The sequence below is a fragment of the Balaenoptera ricei genome, chromosome 3 (genome assembly GCF_028023285.1).
Source record: "Balaenoptera ricei isolate mBalRic1 chromosome 3, mBalRic1.hap2, whole genome shotgun sequence".
Taxonomy (NCBI): domain Eukaryota; kingdom Metazoa; phylum Chordata; class Mammalia; order Artiodactyla; family Balaenopteridae; genus Balaenoptera; species Balaenoptera ricei.
The window spans coordinates 18,297,761-18,319,082 of NC_082641.1; the positions used below are offsets into that span (position 1 = coordinate 18,297,761).

At 37.0% G+C, this 21,322-nt stretch overlaps 1 long non-coding RNA gene across 1 annotated transcript in view; it reads left to right on the forward strand.

The window, feature by feature from the left end:
* The first annotated feature begins 584 nt into the window (after window positions 1–584).
* The window catches only part of LOC132362148 (uncharacterized), a 322,664-nt gene continuing 301,926 nt past the window's right edge, over window positions 585–21,322 (forward strand). The window contains exons 1-2 of the long non-coding RNA XR_009502243.1: window positions 585–603; window positions 6,406–6,560. This is a non-coding gene — a long non-coding RNA (uncharacterized LOC132362148). The remainder of the gene's footprint in view (window positions 604–6,405; window positions 6,561–21,322) is intronic.

The following is a 21,322-nucleotide window of genomic DNA, read 5'->3' on the forward strand; positions in this document are numbered from 1 at the left end:
AGCAGAGAGCTTGGGACATAAAATACTTAAAAATGGAAATTATTACAATTGAATTTTCCCCTCTTCCTCTCCTTCTTCTCCTTCTTCTTCTCATAGTATTAGTATTAGTAATAATTAGTACTGTTTTATTTTACGATTTCATGCGGTCTAAGTAAATTTAATTTCCCCAATAGCAGTACCATGCATCTTTATGAAAGAAAACAAGAAACAATATCAAGCAATTAGATAAACACATAACATTTTCTGTAGTTTAAGAATCATCTTTTGGCTTACAAGATTTTCAGATGTAGGGGATTTTAAATGCCTACTCCGTTCTTCATTACCTGCTGAGTTATCCATGACCTAAATATATGCCTCATCCTTATATTTTTACCATTAGACTCATATGCCTCCTTCAGGGGTGATGCATTCTACTCAATAATGACAGATAATGATATAAAATTTAAGCAAATAGTAATGTTATAAATGGACCTTAATCATTTCAAATCTTATGTTTCTCACTCAGAAAGGACCAAGCTTTCCAAAATAGTAGTGGACCAGATGGAAGAAATGTAATATTCAAAGGCAAATCTATATATGTTACTTCAGATATATCAAGTAAAGGTAAAAATGGATATTTGTTTCTAAAGAGAGATAAAAGACCTTGCTAATTTTCATTAAGTACTTAGTCTTAATGAATTTCACTTAAATCCTAAGTAATTTTTAAATAGATCTTTATTGGAGTATACTTGCTTCACAATACTGTGTTAGTTTCTGCTGTACAACAAAGTGAATCAGCCATATGCATACATATATCCCCATATCCCTCTTGAGCCTCCCTCCCATCCTCCCTATCCCACCCCTGTAGGTCATCGCAAAGCACCGAGCTGATCTCCCTGTGCTGTGCTGCTTCTTCCCGCTAGCTAACTGTTTTACATTTGGTAGTGTATGTATGTCAATGCTACTCTCAGTTCGCCCCAGCTTTCCCTTCCCACCCAATATCCTCAAGTCCATTCTCTATGTCTACATCTTTATTCCTGCCCTGCCACTAGGTTCATCAGTACCATTTTTTTTTTTTAGATTGCATATATGGAATCTATTCCATATATATGCGTTAGCATACGTATTTGTTTTTCTTTTTCTGACTTACTTCACTCTGTATGACAGACTCTAGGTCCATCCACCTCACTACAAATAACTCAGTTTCGTTTCTTTTTATGACTGAGTAATATTCCATTGTATATAGGTGCCACATCTTCTTTATCCATCTAGGTTAGTTCTGTGTCCTGGTTATTGTAAATAGTGCTGCAGTGAACACTGTGGTACATGTCTCTTTTTTGAATTATGCTTTTCTCAGGGTATATGCCCAGTAGTGGGATTGCTGGGTCATATGGTAGTTCTAGTTTTAGTTTTTTAAGGAACCTCCACACTGTTCTCCATAGTTGTATCAACATACATTCCCACCAACAGTGCAGGAGGGTTCCCTTTTCACCACACCCTTTCCAGCATTTATTGTTTCTAGATTTTTTGATAATGGCCATTCTGACCGGTGTGAGGTATCACCTCACTGTAGTTTTGACTTGCATTTCTCTAATAATTAGTGATGTTGAGCATCTTTTTGTGTGCCTCTTGGCCATCTGTATGTCTTCTGGGACCTAATTAAACTTAAAAGCTTTTGCACAGCAAAGGAAACCATAAATAAGATGAAAAGACAACCCTCAGAATGGGAGAAAATATTTGCCAGTGAAACAATAGATAAAGGATCAATCTCCTAAATATACAAACAGCTCGTGCAGCTCAATATCAAAAAAAACAAACAATCCAATTAAAAAATGGGCGGAAGACGTAAATAGACATTTCACCAGAGACATAAGTAATTTTTTGATTGACTTGAATGCCAGCTTTATATTCAGAGTGGTCAAGTTCAAATAATTTTTGGGAGAACTGAGCACACATGCAACAAAATGTGAGGACATTAATCGAAATTTAAGGACTATAAACTTTCCAAATAACTCTAACATAAAATCAGTGAAAAAATTTAAGCAATATATAATAGTGACATAACTGTTGCTTCAGTCTTCTTGTAAATTAAATATAAATAACACCGATAAGTAAATTTTCTTATATGGGTGTAATAAAAAATGGTTCTTGAAAATTAAAAAAGAGAAAAATTAAGTACATAATTACATTGGAGTCAAAGTACATTTTATTGTTGTTGTTGTGATAACAGTTGCTAATTTTCAACAATACAGGAATTGTTGCCTAACTATAGTTTTCTTTGTTCCAAATAGATTTTTCAAAGCAAAAATATGACATAAATTTTGCCCATAAGATGATTAGACAAAACTGGCGTTGGGATGGAAAATCATGTGTTTCAAGACCCTTCACACCAAGAGATATTTAAGCATTATTACTTAGATTAATTGAGCTTTTATTAAAGCTAATTTTCTAGTATTCACACTTCAAAATACAGATGGAAATAAAATATATAGTTCTCAATTTGGCAGGAGTGTACTATACAATTTATAATAAAGTTGATTTATATTAATTGCTAGAAAATTTATGGGCAACAGATTTATTTTAATGGAGTCATTTATTGTCCTAATTTGTTTTATTGATATTAGGATCCGGACATCTTGCTGTTTTAAAAGGATACTCAAGCACAGGGAGATCAGCTCCGTGCTTTGTGACCACCTAGAGGGGTGGGATAGGGACGGGGGAAGGGAGAGGCAAGAGGGAGGGCATCTGGGGCTATATGTATATGTATAGCTGATTCACTTTGATATACAGCAGAAACTAACACAACACTGTAAAGGAATTATACTCCAATAAAGCTGTTAAAAAAAAAAAGTTAACAAACAGCAAATTAAAAATGGATGATTTTTTAAATCCATTTACAATTAATTAAATAGTACATTTTGTTTTCTTTTCTTTTTTCTCCTTATGATTGTTGTTTTTCATTGTCGCCCCTATGTCCTTATGCTAATAAATAAAGTTGGTTTCTGCTAAATACAGTATTGAAAATCAAGAAGGAAATACACTATTCTCTTATTCTCCTTTAATTTGAAAATATGTGTATTGGCACCACTATATTGCTTTCAGTTAACGTTAATTTGTGTGTACTTCACATTTTTTATCAGTCTTGCTAAGGGTTTCTCTTAGTTTCTTGTTGCTGCTGTAACAAATTAACACAATCTTAGTGACTTAAAACACCACAAATTTATTATTTTACAGTTCTGGAGATCACAGTTCAAAATAGGTCCAACTAAGCTACAGTTAAAATGTTTACAGGACCCCATTCCTTCTGCACATTCTGGGAATCCATTTTCTTGCCTTTCTCAGCTTCTAGAGGCTCTCCCCAATCCTCAGCTACTGGCCCCCTTCCATACTTACAGCCTGAAATGAAATCATTCTCACTTTGCTTCCACTGTCACATCTCCTTTTCTGACTCCGACACTTCTGCTTCCCTCGTCTACTCTTTTTCAAAATAAGGACCTTTGTGATTACACTGGCTCACCAGGGTAATTCAGGAAACGCTATGGAGATCCTAACTTAACTGCATCTGCAATGTCTCTTTGCCATGTAAGGGAACATATTCCCAGGTTCTGGGAAATAACACTTATACAACTTGGGAGGGGGTATTATTCTACTACTACAGAGTTTATCAATTTTGTTAAACTTTCAAAGATTAAAGCTTATGGCTTTGTTATTTTTCTCTATTTTATATCTTTGATCTTTGTTCTCATCATTCTACTTTTTATCCTTCTTCTTCCTCTGGGTTTTAAATTTTCCTTTTTCCTTTTTAGAATCTTGAGATGGAGGCTTAGCTTATTGATTTTTTAAACTTTCATATTTAAATGATAAAGTATATCCAAAGACTGTTTTGCCTCAATCATATAAGTTTTGATAAGGGAAATTTCTATTTCCATACTGTCAATAATATATTTTAAATTCCCATTGCATTTTTTTAAAGAAGTGTTAATTTAGACACGTACTGCTAATTCTCAAACACATAAGATTATCTCATTATTCTTCGCGAAAACACTTATTCATTTATGTATGTTCACAGAACATATGATCCTTTGTGACTTATTGAGACTTGTTTTATAGCCCCAAAGACTATGTATTTTAGCTGCCAGATGTAGTATTCTATAAATTTCTGTTAGGTAAGTTAGATAATAATATAGTTTAAAACTTTTATATCTAGAACAGATATAGCAGAGGAGAAGGGGTTGAGAGGTGGGCAAAATGGGTAAAAGGGATCGACTCTGTGGTGATGGATGATAACTACACTTTTGATGATGATCCCGTTGTGTATTGAATTACAGTGTTGCACACCGGAAACTTTTATAATGGTATACATCAATTTTACTTCAATAAAAAATAAAGCTTTTATAGCATTACTGATTTTTTTGTTTTTAATTATGAGAAAATCCTATTTGAAATAGCTGTGGTTCATTGTATATTTTTCTGTAGCTCCTGTTAATTCTGTCAATGTTTTAAATGTATGTTGCTTTGTGTTATTACTGGTTATTTTCTAAATTCAGCTTTTTAATCTTTCACTTTTCAAAGTGACTTAAATTATGCCCATTAGCCATTATTGTAAGTAAAATACCATGTATTGTTGTTTTGTCCTTTGTACTTTAGTTGTCACTCATTCTCCTTCTATTATGTGTTATGTATCCGCAGTGTAGTTTTTTCTTTAAAGAGTTAGTAACTATTTAATATATTTTATAAATATTATTTTATAGTTAAATTCACAATTTCCCTTTCCGGTGATCTTCATTTCTTCCTGCAGATACGTACATCAGTAAATTTGTGCTCATTTTTGTTTGTTTGTTTTGGTTTGGTTTGGTTTTCTTTGTCTTATCTGAAGCGCTATCAACAGTATTCCTTGCAGTCTGGTTCAGCTAGCAACAAATTCTGCCTGTTCTTGTTTATTTGAAAATTTCATTATTTAACCTTAATTTTGGGACAAAATTATTAGTAGATATAAAATTTGGGGGTTACACATTTTTCCTATAATTTCATTAAATATATGATTTTATTATCTCTGGCTTCACTTGTTTCTGATGATGTTAGCTCTCATTCTTCTTATTGTTGTGCCAGAATATAATGTATCTTTTTATTTTCTGGTTAAATATTATTTTCATTTATGATGCTTGACTATGATGTGACTTTCTTTGAATGTATTCTATTTGTGTCTTGCAGAATTTTTTAAAAATAAGTTTTTGTTTTTAGAAAAGATTTTAGATTTATAGAAAAATTGAAAGGGTAATACAGACGGTTCCCATATACCCAGCCCCGAGTTACATTCTGCACCCATCCTGGATTCCCCTGACCTCTTAAATGATTTTTTTAAATTTGTTTATATTAATATTTACTATTTGAGCTGTAAAGCTCTATGGAATTTTACAAATGCTTAGTGTCATGTATCTGCAATGAAAGTATACAGCATTGTTTTGAAACTCTGAACATATTCCCTGTGTTTCATCATCATTTCTAGCCCTTCTTTAATCTACTGGCCATTACTGATTTACCATGCCTATAGGTTCTGTCATTTCCAGATGTCATATAAGTGGAATAATTCAGTATGTAGACTTCTGCTACTGGCTTCTTTCATTTTACCCTATACATTTAATATTCATCCATATCCTTTCATGGCATTTTAGTTCATTTATTTTTCTTCATTGAATAATATTGCACTGTTTGAATGTACCACACTTTGTTTATCCATTCATCTATTTCTCTCTTGATTGTCTTTGTCCCTTGTGAAATACCAGTTGACTGCATTTCTGTGCATCTCCTTCTGGGCTGTTTATATGGTTTAATTGATCTATGTGTCTATTCTTGAGCCAATATCATGCTCTCTTGATTACTGTAGCTTTATAGTAATTCTTGAAATCAGGAATTGTTAGCACTACAGCTATGCTGTTAATCTTCTATTATTGTTTTGGCAATTTTAGGTCTTTCTCCTTTCCACATTAACTTGATATTAGTGTGTCAATATCAAGAAAATAGCTCACTGGAATTTTGATTGGAATTGCATGGAATATATAGATACAGTTAAGAAGAATAAACATCTTAATAATATTGATTTTTCCAGTCAGTATACACAGAATAACTCTTGATTTATTTAATCTTTGGTTTCTTTTATCAGCATTTTATAGTTTTGCACATATAGTTCCTATACATATTTTGTTAGATTTATATTTAAGTACTTCATCTTTATGGTACAATATACATGGTATGTTTTTTTTTGTTTTTAATATTAACTAGAAATTTATTTTATTTATTTATTTTATTTATTTTTGGCTGTGGTGGGTTTTTGTTTCTGTGCGAGGGCTTTCTCTAGTTGCGGCAAGCGGGGGCCACTCTTCATCGCGGTGCGCGGGCCTCTCACTATCGCGGCCTCTCTTGTTGCAGGGCACAGGCTCCAGACGCGCAGGCTCAGTAGTTGTGGCTCACGGGCCCAGTTGCTCCGCGGCACGTGGGATCTTCCCAGACCAGGGCTCGAACCCGTGTCCCCTGCATTGGCAGGCAGATTCTCAACCACTGCACCACCAGGGAAGCCCAACATGGTATGTTTTAATTTCAAATTTCATTGACTTATTAAATGTATGTGTGTTTATATTTATATGTACGGTATATATACAAAATACATATATATGTATGTATAGCATATACACAAGAATATATACTAAACCATGAATCCTGTGACCTTGTTATAGTCCTTTATTATTTCCATAATTTTCCAAAATTATATTTTTCTGCAGAGACAATCATGTCATCTGCAAGTATAGACAGCTTTATTTAATCCTTTCCAAGCCAAATACTTTCTCTTTTTTTTTCTTTCTTGTTTTAACGTACTAGCTAAAAATCTCAGTAAAACGGAGAGTAGGAAGAGTAAAAGAGAATATCTTTCCTTTTTTCTGGATTTTAGTGAGAAAGTTTTCAACTTCTTAACATGATATATAAATATTTTTATTTCACGTAATGCTTGTGTCTGGTTTTGGTATTATGGTAATGCTGACCTCATAGAATGAGTTTCCTCAGCTTCTGTTTTCTGGAAGGGAATGTGGTAATTGGCACCGTTTCTTTTGATTTGGTAAAATTCACCGGTGACTATCTGAACTGAAGGTTTCTTTTTTGGAAGGTTTTTGATTATTGATACAATTTTTTTTTAATAGATATGGGCCTGATCAGATGACCTGTCTCTCCTTGTGTAACTTTTAAGCATTTGTGTCTGTGAAAAAATCATTCTGTTTCATCTAAATTATAGAGTTCTGCTTGTTGTTCTTTACTGCCTTTTTAACATTCATGAAACAGGTCAGGATGACGTCTCTTTAATTTCTGATATTGGTAATTATTTTTTCTTTTCTTTTCTTTTTCTGTTAACCTGGCTAGAGGTTTATCAGTTTTGCTGGTCTTTTCAAAGAAGTTTTTGGTTTCATTGATTTTCTCTACTAAAGTTTTCAGTTTCAATAACTTATGCTCACATATGTATTATTTCTTTTTACTTTCTGCTTACACTAATATTAAATTGTTCTTCATTCTCTAGTTTCCTGAGGTGGAGCTCAGATTACTGATTATAGATCTTTCTTCTTTCTGAATATATGCACTTAATTTTCCTCTCAGCACTGCTTTCTCTGTATCTACAATTTTTTTTAAATTTTTATTTCTATATAATTGCTTTTTAAAATTCCTCTTGAGACTCTTCTCTGTGATCCACATGAGTTTGAGAAAAATGTATATTTTATTGTTGTTGAGTGGAGTATTCTATAAATGCCAATTATATTAGTTTGATTGCTATTACTGTCCAGGTCAAGTCTATCCTTACTGATTCTGTACCTACTTGATCTATCAGTTTTTGCTTCACATATATTGAAAGCTTGATGTCAGATTCCACAACTTTAGGAGTTTTATGTCTTTTTGGAGAATTGATACTTTTATTAATATGTAATGTCCCACCTTTTCCTTGGTATTTTTAATTAAAAAAAAATTTTTTTTTAACATCTTTTTTTTTTTTTTTAAACATCTTTATTGAAGTATAATTGCCTTACAATAGTGTGTTAGCTTCTGCTTTATAACAAAGTGAATCAGTTATACATATACAATATGTTCCCATTTCTCTTCCCTCTTGCATCTCCCTCCCTCCCACCCTCCCCATCCCACCCCTCTAGGTGGTCACAAAGCACCGAGCTGATCTCCCTGTGCTATGCGGCTGCTTCCCACCAGCTATCTATTTTACATTTGGTAGTGTCTATATGTCAATGACACTCTCTCACTTCGTCTCAGCTTACCCCCACTGGAATGGTTTTGACCCAGAAAGAATGTCACCAATAAACAGTCTCAGTGTGAAACAAGATAGAGAACAACCCCTCAGGGAGCTCACTGTGAGGCTGGAGGCAAGGCCCCTCCTACACTTTTCTTCACTCCCACATGGAGCAAAAGACTCAGTTATGTGTTTAGTCCAAATCTTGTAAAGCAGCACTGGCTGTAGGGGCTAACCCTGCCCTTTGTTTCCAGGTGTCCCAAGCTGATTCTTAAATCAGCCTTGTTGAAATTAATATGCCTACTCCAAAGTTTTTAGTTTAGTATTAACTTAATATGCCTTTCTTATTCTCTTTACATTTTTTGAATTATTGGAATTTATTTTTAGAATAGTTTTGAGCTTGCAGAAAACTTGAGCAGCATGTTCAGAGTTCCCATATACTCCCCCTCCCACTCCTTCCCTTGCCCTCATTATTAACATCTTGCCTTGGTGTGGTAAGCACGTTAAAATTGAACCTACATTGATACATTGTTATAAAATAAAGTCAGTTATTTTAAGGGCTCACATTCTTTGTGATCTACAGTTCTGTGGGTTTTGTCAAAGGCATGATGTTATGTACCCACCATTACCACCACATCATGTGGAATAGTTTTACTGCCCTGAAAATCCTGTCTGCTCTAGCTGTTCATCCTTCCCTCCTCCCCTCCCCAATCCCTGGCAGATTGTTCTTTTTTTCACTGTGAATATGATAAATTCCAGATTTTCTCCAAATATATTACGGCAGATTATACTCCAACACATGGAAGGGAAGTATTATCACAGTAGTTTTTTTTCAAATATAATCAGACTGGGTTTATGCCTCTCCTACAAAGATTGATAATAATAAAAGTATATTGTCTCTAACACTTGTTCACCTGAGTTTGGATTATATAAGAACTACTGAAATAGGCCACCAATCTTCCAACTCTTGTGCTAGAAAGAGCCTCTTTTTTTTTTTTTTTTGTCTAAACCATACTAGCCTCTAATGAATTCAGCCAATTAAAGGAACTAAAGGTTTCTTTTCTCATTGTTCCTATGATCTATGTACTCTGTGTGCCTCCAAGATGCCAGTATTAAGAGTTCATTCCTTGCATATTCTCTGTCCATCACCACTGCCCTATGCTATGAGGAAGTGCTTCTTCTCCACCCCTCACTTGGGTTACAGAAGGATTAGTCTGTATAACCACTTACTCTAGGCTAAGTGAGGTCTTTGAGTGCCTCATAAGGCCTCTTTAGCCATAGTTCTTGATGCTCTGGACTTATTGGCATGTTCATAGGAGTTTTTGTGGAAATGTAGTTACCTGGAAGTGCTGAGGTGTTTGTTCGCTTGTTTGAAACTTGAGTAACGTAAACACCTTGTTCTTCTGCTTAATCCCCAAGGATTGACATGGGGATGGTTCAATTTCTCCTTTTAGTATATTCAGTAGACTAACGCAGCAATGTGCTGTGTTCTCCTTCAATAGTCCTTGTTGCTCCCATTTACTACCCACATGGTAAGAAAGCTGTCCTACATGTTTATCTCAAACTTACATGGAGAAATTTGAGAAGAGTCAATTAGTAGAACCATCCATAATGTCAACTACTAGTAAGGGTCTATAGAGGCAAACATAGATACATATATCCATGTCTGTCTATCTATCTATCTATCTATCTATCTATCTATGTATCTATATCTCCTCTGGAAATTTTTTTCCGTGATACATTAGTTGGTGGGAACGAATTTTTCATAGAATATGTAAAGGCCATTCTGTGTGTACATGTTTGTACATATTTCATAATTTTCCATGTATATGTAGATAGAAATCTACACACCAAAGTTCTACTTCATTTATGTAATTATTAAGGTTATTTTTATAATGAAATGTTAAGATTTCAAAGAATTTTTATCTCCTAATTTTCTCCCAAATATTAATTGAATTACATAGGGGAACATGTAATCTAAATTCCTAAATAGTTATATCAATGTTGATGCTAATTTTCAACGCTTTTTTCATCAAGTGTATATATTAATAAGATGTGTGAAATTTTTTAATTCTAGTAATAGCTTTAGGTATAGATTTTTTTTTTTGATCTCTATGTGTGTGGTGTGTTTTATTATATATTAGTCTCTTAAATCAAATAGAAAACAAAAAGTGGAGCTACAAACCAAAGTTACAACAGTATTAGCTTTTCTCATCGCCCGTCTATCTACTTTTGCCAGAGGTCTTTATTTCTTCATAAGGCTTTGAGCTACTGTGCAGGGTCCTTGACTCCAACCTGAAGAACTCCCTGTGGCAGGCAGGTCTGGTGGTTAAGAACTCTCTCACCTCTTGATTAACTGGGAATGTCTTGATTTCTCCCTCATTTTCGAAGGAAAGTTTTGCTAGATATAGGATTCTTGGTTGATGGTTTCTTTCCTTCAACACTTGAAGTACATTGAGCCATGCCATCTGGCCTCCGAGGCTCCTGATGAGAAATCTGCTCATGACCTTCCTGGCAAATCTTCTCTCAGCTTCATAGAACTTTCATAATGTACCTTATCGTGTCTTATGCAGCAGAACATTTTGTATAGTATCGTGAAGTCAGTTAAGTTGTAACATTATTTTGAGACCAGAATTTAAGGAAAAGGAATTGAATATTTCAAGTGTAGACATTATGAGGTCTTTAAAATTATTACAGATTTTCAAACGAGAAATAAAAAGGCCACTGAAGTATCCTACAGATTTTAATTTATAACAAAGTGAATACCAATATCTAATAACACACGTAAAGAAAAATTTCTTTGGGATCCTTTTTCCTAAGTGTAAAGGGGCCTTGAACTCAAGAAGTGAGAAAACCCCTGTGGTTTACCCCCAGCTGTGATGCGTCCATTTCTTGCTCTGACCTCAGAGTGCACCACTGTGATGTACTTCACAGAGCCCTGTAAAAGGGGCAGCTGGGCCCAGGTTTTTGGTCCTTAGAGCCCAGGAAGCTGCTTTTGGTGACCTGACGGCCTTGGACCTACAGTTAGCTTGTTTTTTCCTTGTTTCTGCCGTTTTGTTGATTTATTTTTCTCTTTTCTCTACTCTTTTTTATCTTTCTCATTTTTCTTTCTTCTTTGCCTTTTTCTCATTTTTCTCTCTTTATCATTTCTTTTAGTTTTAAATTTTTTCTTCTCAATTTTTTGGTGTTTCTTTTCCATTTCTTCTGCTTTCTTTTCTTCCTTTCTTCTTTTTCTCATTTGTATCTTAATTTTAGTTAGTATTGCTAGATTAGTACAGTTAGCATAGTCAGTACTGTTGGTATAGTTAGCATAGCTGGTGTAGTTAATACTTGATTAGCATAGTTAGTGTAGTTAGTGCTAGTTAGCGCTGTTGGTACAGTTAGCGTAGTTAGCGTTGTTAGTAGAGACAGCACACTTAGCACTGTTAGTACAGTTAGCATTGTTAGTTAGCGTAGTTAGCGTTCTAGGTAGTGCTGTCAGTCAGTGTAGTTAGCAGGTCACCATGATGCAGGGCCTCACAGCCAACTCTGCTGACAAGGAGGCTCATATTGATGGCTTTGAGATCCTCCGCACTATTGGTGAAGGCACCTTCGGTAAAGTGAAGTTGGCGCGGCACATTCTGGCTGGGACACAGGTGGCTCTCAAGGTGATTAAGAAAAGGCGTCAGAGCGTCGCAAGTGTCCAGGCACTTTTCCGGGAAGTGTGCGGTATGAAGCTCCTGAATCACCCCAATATTGTAAAACTGCTGGGGGCGATTAACACAGAGGAGGCATTTATTCTGGTGATGGAGTACCTCAGTGGGGGCGACATGTACCACTATTTGAAGACCCATGACCGTATGACAGAGGCGGAGGCCCGAGGCCCGTTCCGGCAGCTGCTCTCCGCCTTGCAGCACTGCCACCAGAGGGGCATCGTGCATCGGGACCTGAAGCCAGAGAACATCCTCTTTGATTCCAACATGAATATCAAACTTACAGACTTTGGCTTCAGCAACAAGTGTGATGACTCTGGACAAATGGACACAATCTGCGGCACACCCCCTTACTGTGCCCCGGAAATCTTCCTGGGGCAGAGCTACAGCGGCCCTGCGGTGGACGTGTGGAGCCTGGGAGTAGTGCTCTACGCCATGGTAACTGGGTGCCAGCCCTTTTGGGGAAAAGACTACCAGGAGCTGCGGAAGCAAGTCCTAAAAGGGAAATACCACATCCCACCTTATCTGTCTTTGGAGATAAGGGATCTATTACAAAAAATGATTGCCCTCAACCCCAGTGACAGAGGCACCTTACCTGACCTCATGAAGCATGCTTGGTTAAACATGGGCCAGAAGGAGCCACTCCAGCCACCCTGTGAAGAGGACCTGAAGGTGACAACGGTGACGACTCCGGGCTTGACTTGCGACCAGATCCAGGATGCTGGAACAGGCAGTGTGAGCGCCAAGAAACCCCAGGTAGGGGCCTCCATCGTAACTGTGAGGCCCTTCTGTCGCGGGGACCTCAGCGGCAGTGAACTTGAGCCTTCTCAAAGCCCTGTGGTGTCCCCCCTGAAAAGCAGGTGGCTCTACCAGGGAGAAAACGTGCAGCTGCAGGAAGACCAGCAGGCGGAGCAGAAGACCGGTGAGTCTGCCTGTCCCCCACCCAGCCTGGAGGCGAGGACTGCCACCCCCAGCCCAGCCCCCCAGTGTGGCACTGGGACATCCCCCTCCACCAGCAGCAGGATTGGAGCCCCAGAGGGAACCAGCTGCCCCCCGGGTGTGTCCAACACTGGAGGGTCCTCCCACACTGGGCAGCCTGAGAGTGTGTCCTCATCCACTCCCTCTGGCCACAGCCAGAAAAAGCAAGGGGTGGCTAGGAGAATCTGGAACTTTGTTTTGAAACATCTTTGTTGCAAGCTGCCCAGCAAGAGGCGTCATAATAAAGTGAGCCCATGTGAACCCCATGCATGACCGAGGCAGGAAGGTCAGGCCGCCGCGCTCCCTGGGGCCCGGTCCAGTGGAAGATGAGGGTGTTCTCTGCGCGGCCTTCAGAAGCATCGTATCCAAGACCCTGGCCAGCTCAGAGGATGGTCCGGAGCAGCCCGGGCGACCGAAAGCGAGGCCACCGTGGCTGCAGGTCTGCCCCTCAACCCCCACCTGGGTGAAACTTCAGAGACTGGACTGTCATTCCTGGGTCACGTCTCCCCTCCCCCACTCTTCTGTCTTCCGTGTTGGTGGGGGAGGGGGATAGTTCTTGTTCCAAGGACTCCTTGGTTCTTCCAATTCTAGTTAATAAACTTGATGCTCGGGCTTCCCTGGTGGCGCAGTGGTTGAGAATCTGCCCGCCAATGCAGGGGACACGGGTTCGAGCCCTGGTCTGGGAAGATCCCATGTGCCGCGGAGCAGCTGGGCCCGTGAGCCACAATTACTGAGCCTGTGCATCTGGAGCCTGTGCTCCGCAACAAGAGAGGCCGCGACAGTGAGAGGCCCGCGCACCGCGATGAAGAGTGGCCCCCGCTTGCCACAACTAGAGAAAGCCCTAGCACAGAAACTAAGACCCAACACAGCCATAAATAGATAAATAAATACTTTTAAAAAAAAACAAAAAAAACTTGATGCTCCAGAAAGATGTATCACACCCTGCTTTGCATCTGCTGTGATGTATAGTGCTCAAGGAGACACCTAGAAAGACAGAAGCTGAGAGATTGGAGTGTGGATGCAAAAATAGAGTTACTGGGAATGGGAGAAGTACAATTTAAACTCAGTTACTGGGGCGCACACTTCCACTCCAGCACAACGCAGTGCTTTACATGTTTACATGGCCCCAAGGTATTATAGGACACATTCCCATTAGCTCTGTTGCTTCTGGGCCGTGCTCAGGAACTAGGTCAATACAGATGCTCCTGGGTGGGGATCCAGCGTCCACATTGCTCAGTTCCATCCTTTTCCATAAGCCCGAGCTCACCCCCAGCCTCCTCCCCACAAACAGGTGGAGGTCAGCTCATGACTCTCACAATCCTCAGGTTCTTCCAACCTGCTTTCATCCTTGGGGAAAACCAGCCAATTGTTGGCTTGTCTTTCCCAAAGTTATCATCCTCTTTATTTCTAATGTGGAACACCTACCTCTTTATTCAATTTCAGATTTTATAAAGTACTGGAAAAGTCTTTGGCTTTAAGCTGCTTTTTTCTGCTTTCCTACAACAAATGTCCATTGAGAAAGAAAACAGAAAATCATTATCTAATTGAAATTGTAGGAGCAAATATATGTAGAAAAAATATATATACCTTAATACTGTCCCATTTGTATACGTATTTCTGATCAGTGCCATTTGTATAGCTTCACTATTAATTGTCAATTCCTTTGGGGTAACCTGGAGTCCCTACTGACATGCAAACATTCTCTGAGAAAACAGCACTGCTATTACCACTTAACTATGCTTTAAGGTAAATTAATTTGTCAGCTTTGTTGGTATGACCACTGACAGTCACTAGACTGCAGCTCGTTAAGATTGGTTATAAAATGTGTTTTGCTGGAGGGCGGGGGAGAGGAAGTTTCTGAGCCCAGTTGATATTCTCAGACTAATTCACAGTGTGGTCTTGGGGGCTGTTCCTGTCTCTGGAATAGAAGCGGCCAGAGAGTGAAGAATTACAAGAACATTTACTTCCTTCATTTCCTCTTTAGTTCTAAATATATCTCAATGTCCAAAAATAAAAGGCTATGTAATATATTTCCAGTTTTTCTTTATGAATAGGATCAGTAAATAATTAATAAAAGCAAATTAAAAGTGAACTTGTCACAAAGGGAACAATCCTTTGTCTGACATTAGTGAACAGCCTGGTTTTTAATATAAAATATTTTATAAAAGAAAATTATGCTGAGTTGCACTCAGGGTAATTAACTTTTCAGATGCAATAGCTTTAAACTATTTATGTTGCTTGAAAATAATTACTTGTAAGCAATTTGTTTCAATTTTATAAACTAGGGCCAGTTATTATAGGTATTACAGAAGCAGTAATTGCTATTCAGCAGGGTGACGCTTTGCTCTGTCCTCTCAGCGACTCCTGGTTGGAGATACGGGGCCACAGGACGGTAGGGAATTTGTAGCTGCTTTGCTTTTAACATCATTGTGTTAAGGCTGCAAGAGACTAGCTTATAAAGTATGAGAGTCAGGCAAAGAGTTTGAACCTACACTATAAAATCCTGTAGTTCTACCCTCTTTACAATATCTGGCAAATCATTCATTTCACTAGGTTTATAGAGAGCCATTTAGTAAAATGAAATGGGTATCCTATGGGTAAAGATTTGATGTCTAGTGCAGTCTAGGGCATTATAGTGCTACCTTCCAGCTCTTCTCTCCCAGTGTCTTATACTGGAGTTAGTGATGTGCACATATCTATTCATAGTTCCTCATTCCAATGAACTGTAAGGTCTTGAAATTGAAGGCATGACTTAGCAAAACTTTTTTCAAGGAGCAGGCACACAGAATATGAGTGCTGATTACATTTCATAATTAAATTCATTTTTTTTCTAATATAAACATTGAATTTCTCCTTAGCTTTCATACTAAGAAGACCTTGCAACTCACAAGATTTGACAAATAACTCACCTCTTTGATTACATGTTTATTTGCATATTACTTTTTACCTGATATGAGAAAGAACACAGCTAAATACAGTTGTACTGGGAGTTTTGTACACGTGTGGAGGGATGAGAGAGAAAGGGTGTCGCTAACAATGGATTCTGACAGCAAGAGGGAGGCAGGAGGTCCTTAAGGACAATCCCTATGATTAGTTAGTGGTGGAGCTGAGGGGGGTCTGTATTCCAGTGATGTTTGTTTTGGTTCTGTTTTTATCCTCATAATTGTGTATCTGAGCAGCAACCCCCTGATTGGTTTTGTATTGGTTATTAATTATTTACTAATTATTAATTATTAATACAACCTCTGTATATATTTTGTAAAATTTATCTATATTTTATAAAACATATTTTATGTTATTTATTAGATAAAACTTTTTGTAATCTTGTAAAAAACATTAGCAAGGGTTAAAATGATCATCCAATTTTTTTTCTCTATAGTAAATATAACAGGGACTTTTGGAAGGAAGAACCATTTTAATGTGTGTAATCTTCCTAAACTGTATATGTGGGAATCCATATGAAAATGCCAGGCTGGCCAAACCTACTAGATACATAAATACATACTCGTTAAAATGTTGAATGATGGTTCAAAATCATGGCTCAGTTTGGAACCATGACTAGAAAGAGCTAGGAGAATGGCAGTTAGATAAATACTTAGTATTTCTAAAGGGATGTGGGACACAGTACCTCTTAAACATGGCATGCCCAAGAGTCACATGAAAAGGAATTGTAGTAAAGGGGTTTTGACTTTTCAATTCTCATTCAAGATTATAAACCAACTCTGGAATCATATGTGAACCATACCTAATCCTTGCTTGTTGCTCAACCTATTGTGTCTAACTCTGAGAAGCAGATTTCAGAGGGACAAAGGGAAAGAAGTTTGCAACACTAGGCCTATGAGTTAAGCCCTGCTTAGTTCTCCTCTTTGATTTTACTGTGTACTGATATAGTATACGTCAAAGCATTTTATATAATCTGCACACCAAAGAATTCACACTGAAATGTGGTTATGGCACTAAAAATATCTTGCCAAAAGCCATTCTCCACAGAAGAGGAGTGAATGTGTGTTCCCAAACTTAACTTAAAGTGATAACTTGATAAAATCCTTTGAATATCGGATGTGACTGGTGTGTAAACTAGATAGTGTCCTATTCAAAGATGCTTCAGGGTGTTTCCTGAAATAGATGTACTTATTTGGATTGGCTATATTTTCTGTCACTCCCTGTCTGAATTACAGGAAGCGCCTCATCATTAGGTGACCTGATTTGACCCCAGTTCCTCTCCCACAACTTCTCTATATGGTAGCCAGAATTGTCATTAACAAACAGAAGTTCAGTCTTTCTAAATTAGCTCCCATTTCACTCTGAATATAAACCAAACTCTTCAAAATGACTTAAAAGCCCCACATGATTACCCCTCCCTTAGTTCTCAGACATCTCACATCACTGAGATGCAGCGGGAGCTCCGGTTCACCTTCTGCTTCTCCGGTGACACTAGCTTCATAGCTTTCTCCAAACATACCAGACAAGTTCCACATTTAGGATTTTGCTCTGACTCTGAATGGGTCAATTTTCCCCAAATAGCTTCATGGGTGAAGTCCCTCACTTCTTCAAATTTTTGGCTCAACTATCACCAAAAGGAGGTCTACCCATACCAGCCTAAGTAAAAGTAGAATCCACCCCCAGGCCCCGCCTACAATTGAAAACCCTTTCCTTGTTCTTTCATTCCATAAGGCTCATGGCCTTTTAATGTAAAATATCATTTATGTGTCCATGTTTATCATTATCTGCTGCCCCATCGCTTCTAGAATATAAGCTCCACAAAGGCAGGCATCTTTGTTTGATTCACTAAAGTATCTTTGGAAAGTGAAATAAAACCTGGCTCATTGTGGGCCATCAATACATTTTTTTTTTTTAAGTTGAATTAAATGAAAAGGAGACAGGAACAAATCATGTTTTGGCCTACATGTAAATGATAGCATTAAATTGTCAATTGTCCTTGGAAACAATTGGAGAAAAGTTAGAAAATCTTTTTTTTCCCCCCTTTAAAAATCAGCAAATTGTATAGAATTGAGAATTTACCTTGGAGCAATTTAGAATCCATGTGTTGTTTGAATTTTGACTAAGCAATGTCTTTAAGTTCACCAAATTAATCAAGCAAACAAACCTGAGTCTAAATGCAGACTTCCTTACGAAGTACATATTAAATGATCTTACAAGTATAGGAGGGAACTGCTCCCAGGAGTGGGGTTGACCGGTGTCAGAAGCTAATAAAGGTTTGAAGATTAAAATAAATAGAATTAAATTAAATTAAGCCTTAATGATCATGAACAATGAAGTAAGTTTCCAATGCTATATATCAGAAAGACCTTCCTAAGAAAAAATGTCATTTGATTAGTTTCAATAAGCTTTATTATGCTCAACAAATCAAGGGATGATCTACTTAATTTTTCATATTAAAAGTTTGCTCTCCAATAGGAGAGCTCAGGAACTGTGGGGTCTATCATATATATTACTTTCCTTAAATTTCCTTTCTCTTGCATGCACTTTTTTAGTAAATTAATGGCAGGGTACAGCTGGATGCTTCTGGAGATGTTAATCTTTGATATCATTGAAGTGTGGACCTAATAAGAAATTAGATCTCTTGACCCAAAATGGGCTTAAGATGTGCATAATTGTAAACATTTGGATGTAATGAGGGGCTGGATTTGGGAGGTGAGCAATAGACCAGAAAGCAGTAAGTATGGCCTTCTGGGGTGAAATAACTGACAAATGATAGATTGGTCTATATTGTGTAACCTAGAGAAAGAGAGCAGAGCAGAGTAACTAGAGCACAGGCTCTGCCTGGAACCAGACAGACTGGATTCAGAGCAAGCTCTAGCATTTATTCAAATTCTGCCCCATAATTTCCTACTGTCTCAGCCTCTGGAGCTGTAATCTCTTCCTCCTTAACTCAGTAAAGTGAGTGGGTCTGCTCACATTCTTCTGCTTCTGAAAATTGTTCCAGCCAGAAAGTTTAGGTGATTGTAGAGCTAATAATGTTTATTTCCTTTCTGCCAAGGAGTATCACATCACGTTCCCAATGTTTTGGAGTCAATAGTTTGATTTTGCCCAGTTCTCCTGTTGTTTGAAGTCAAAAGTTAAGTCTATTCTTTGTTATTTTATCATGGCTTGAAGAGGAATTCTCTTATTTACTTAAATTTCTATATCACCATTTACAACCTAGCCTACCTAGGCTTACAAGAAAAACCTTACTTCTCTCCTCCACTTATGCTACCCTCTTTTATAATCCTGGTAAGGTTGCCTTTGTCAATCCACAAGATTGATGAATTTGAAATGATAAATAATTAAATCCCAATTTTTAAACCATATTTTCTGTTGTAGTGCTCGAATTCATCCAGTCATAATATCTCACCTCTTGATCTCTTACTGATCACTGGTCATAAACTATATTCACCTGAATTTGGCTTGCCTTCCTTCCTTCTTTCTTTCCTTCCTTTATCTTTCTTTTACTAGGGCCGCCTCCAAATGGCTATCATGAAAGCAAGTCAAACTCAACAGTCCAAAATAAAATTCATCAAATTTCTTCATTAAATCAACTTATTTTATGGTGGTTTTTACTTTATTAAATGGCACCAACAGCTATTCTAAGCATCTTCATCTCTTCCAACATCCATTCACTTACCAATTCCAGTCAACTCCACCTCCTAGATAATTTTGGATTCTATATTTACATTCTACCCAAATTGTCACAATTCCAGGTCAGTTATTCCTCTTAACCTGAATGATTGCAATGACATCTTAATCTGTTTGCCTGTCTACTTCCAATCTATATTGCAGTCAAAATTTAAAATTTATTTTTAAATATAAATCTTAAAAATATAAACCATACTTTATTACCTGTTCAGTGAAAACTCTTAATAGTTTCCCATTTCCCCTAGGGAAGGGAAAGCTACTTAACATTTGGCATTTGAACCCTGTTGACATCTGTAACATTGTATTCTCAGCCTTCCCACTGTTGACAGAAATAATAAAAAATCTATAATAATAATAGAGAAATGTTTTATTCCAGCCAAAATGAGGACTACAGCCTGGAAGACAGCCTCTCAGATAGCTGTGAGGAACTTCTCTATAGAAGCATGGTTTTCAGTATAGTTTTATATCTTGTCAGAACAAAAAAAGCAAGGAAGGTACATTCCTTCCAGGTTTAAGGGGGAAAAAAAAGACAGAATAGTATGTACACAGTGGATCAGTGTGGCCTTGACACCTGGGAAGGGAGTCTTACCATTGAAGGAATAATGGCAATTGCATCCCAGGAATGGAGGCATTTATCTCTATCTTCAAAATAGACGTTCTTTACTTCTGGACAATGCACCCTTTAATGGTTAAAGCCAAAATGACTTCCCTGTACCTTAATAGGTGAAATTTTCTTTCATCATTTCCATGTTTTGATTGCAAATCTTTTGATACAAAGCTTTGATGATCAAAATATTTGTTCCTCGATGCCAGGGTGGTACTACCTGCCTGCAGTGGGTGCATCGTGTCCCTCAGTGACAGGCTTTTTCATACATATATATATATGTATTTTTTCCTAGTTATCCATTTTGGGGGGAAAACTAATCAGATATAGTGAACAAGCACAGAGGTATATGCTGACAGGGAAACATTTTATAGGCTACACATATTATCAGTGATGTCAAACTGTTGAACAAACATTGTATTTGTACTTTCAGCAGTAGATTTAAAGCAAGCGTGATACATGTCATGCGTAGATTTATAACTAGGAAAAGAATAGTGATACCTACTATGACAATGATAAGCATCTGTAAAGCAGAGTGGGAAAAAATTCTTATTTCTGAGATGAGCCAACTGAACAGATCACTTAGAGTCAGTTTGCCTTACATCTTGTAACCATTTTATCTTTTGGGAATGTTTTTCTAGGTATATCTCTTCTGCAGAGGTATTTTTTTTTTTTTTTTTAAAGTAATAAATAGGATTATTACTTATAACATTATACCAGAACATATAAGATTTTTAGAAATTTCATGTAATGTCTGAAACATTTATATTAACATATTTCCATACATATTTCCATACAAGTACAAATATAAGATTTTTAGAAATTTCATGTAATGTCTGAAACATTTATATTAACATATTTCCATACATATTTCCATACAAATACAAATATGATTTTTAGAAATTTCATGTAATGTCTGAAACATTTATATCAACATATTTCCATACATATTTCCATACAAATACAAATATAAGATTTTTAGAAATTTCATGTAATGTCTGAAACATTTATATTAACATGTTTCCATACAAATAACCCAATGAAAGTTTAGTATTAGTTGTTTTGTTTGTTTTTTTATACTGCAGGTTCTTATTAGGCATCAGTTTTATACACATCAGTGTATACATGTCAATCCCAATCGCCCAATTCAGCACACCA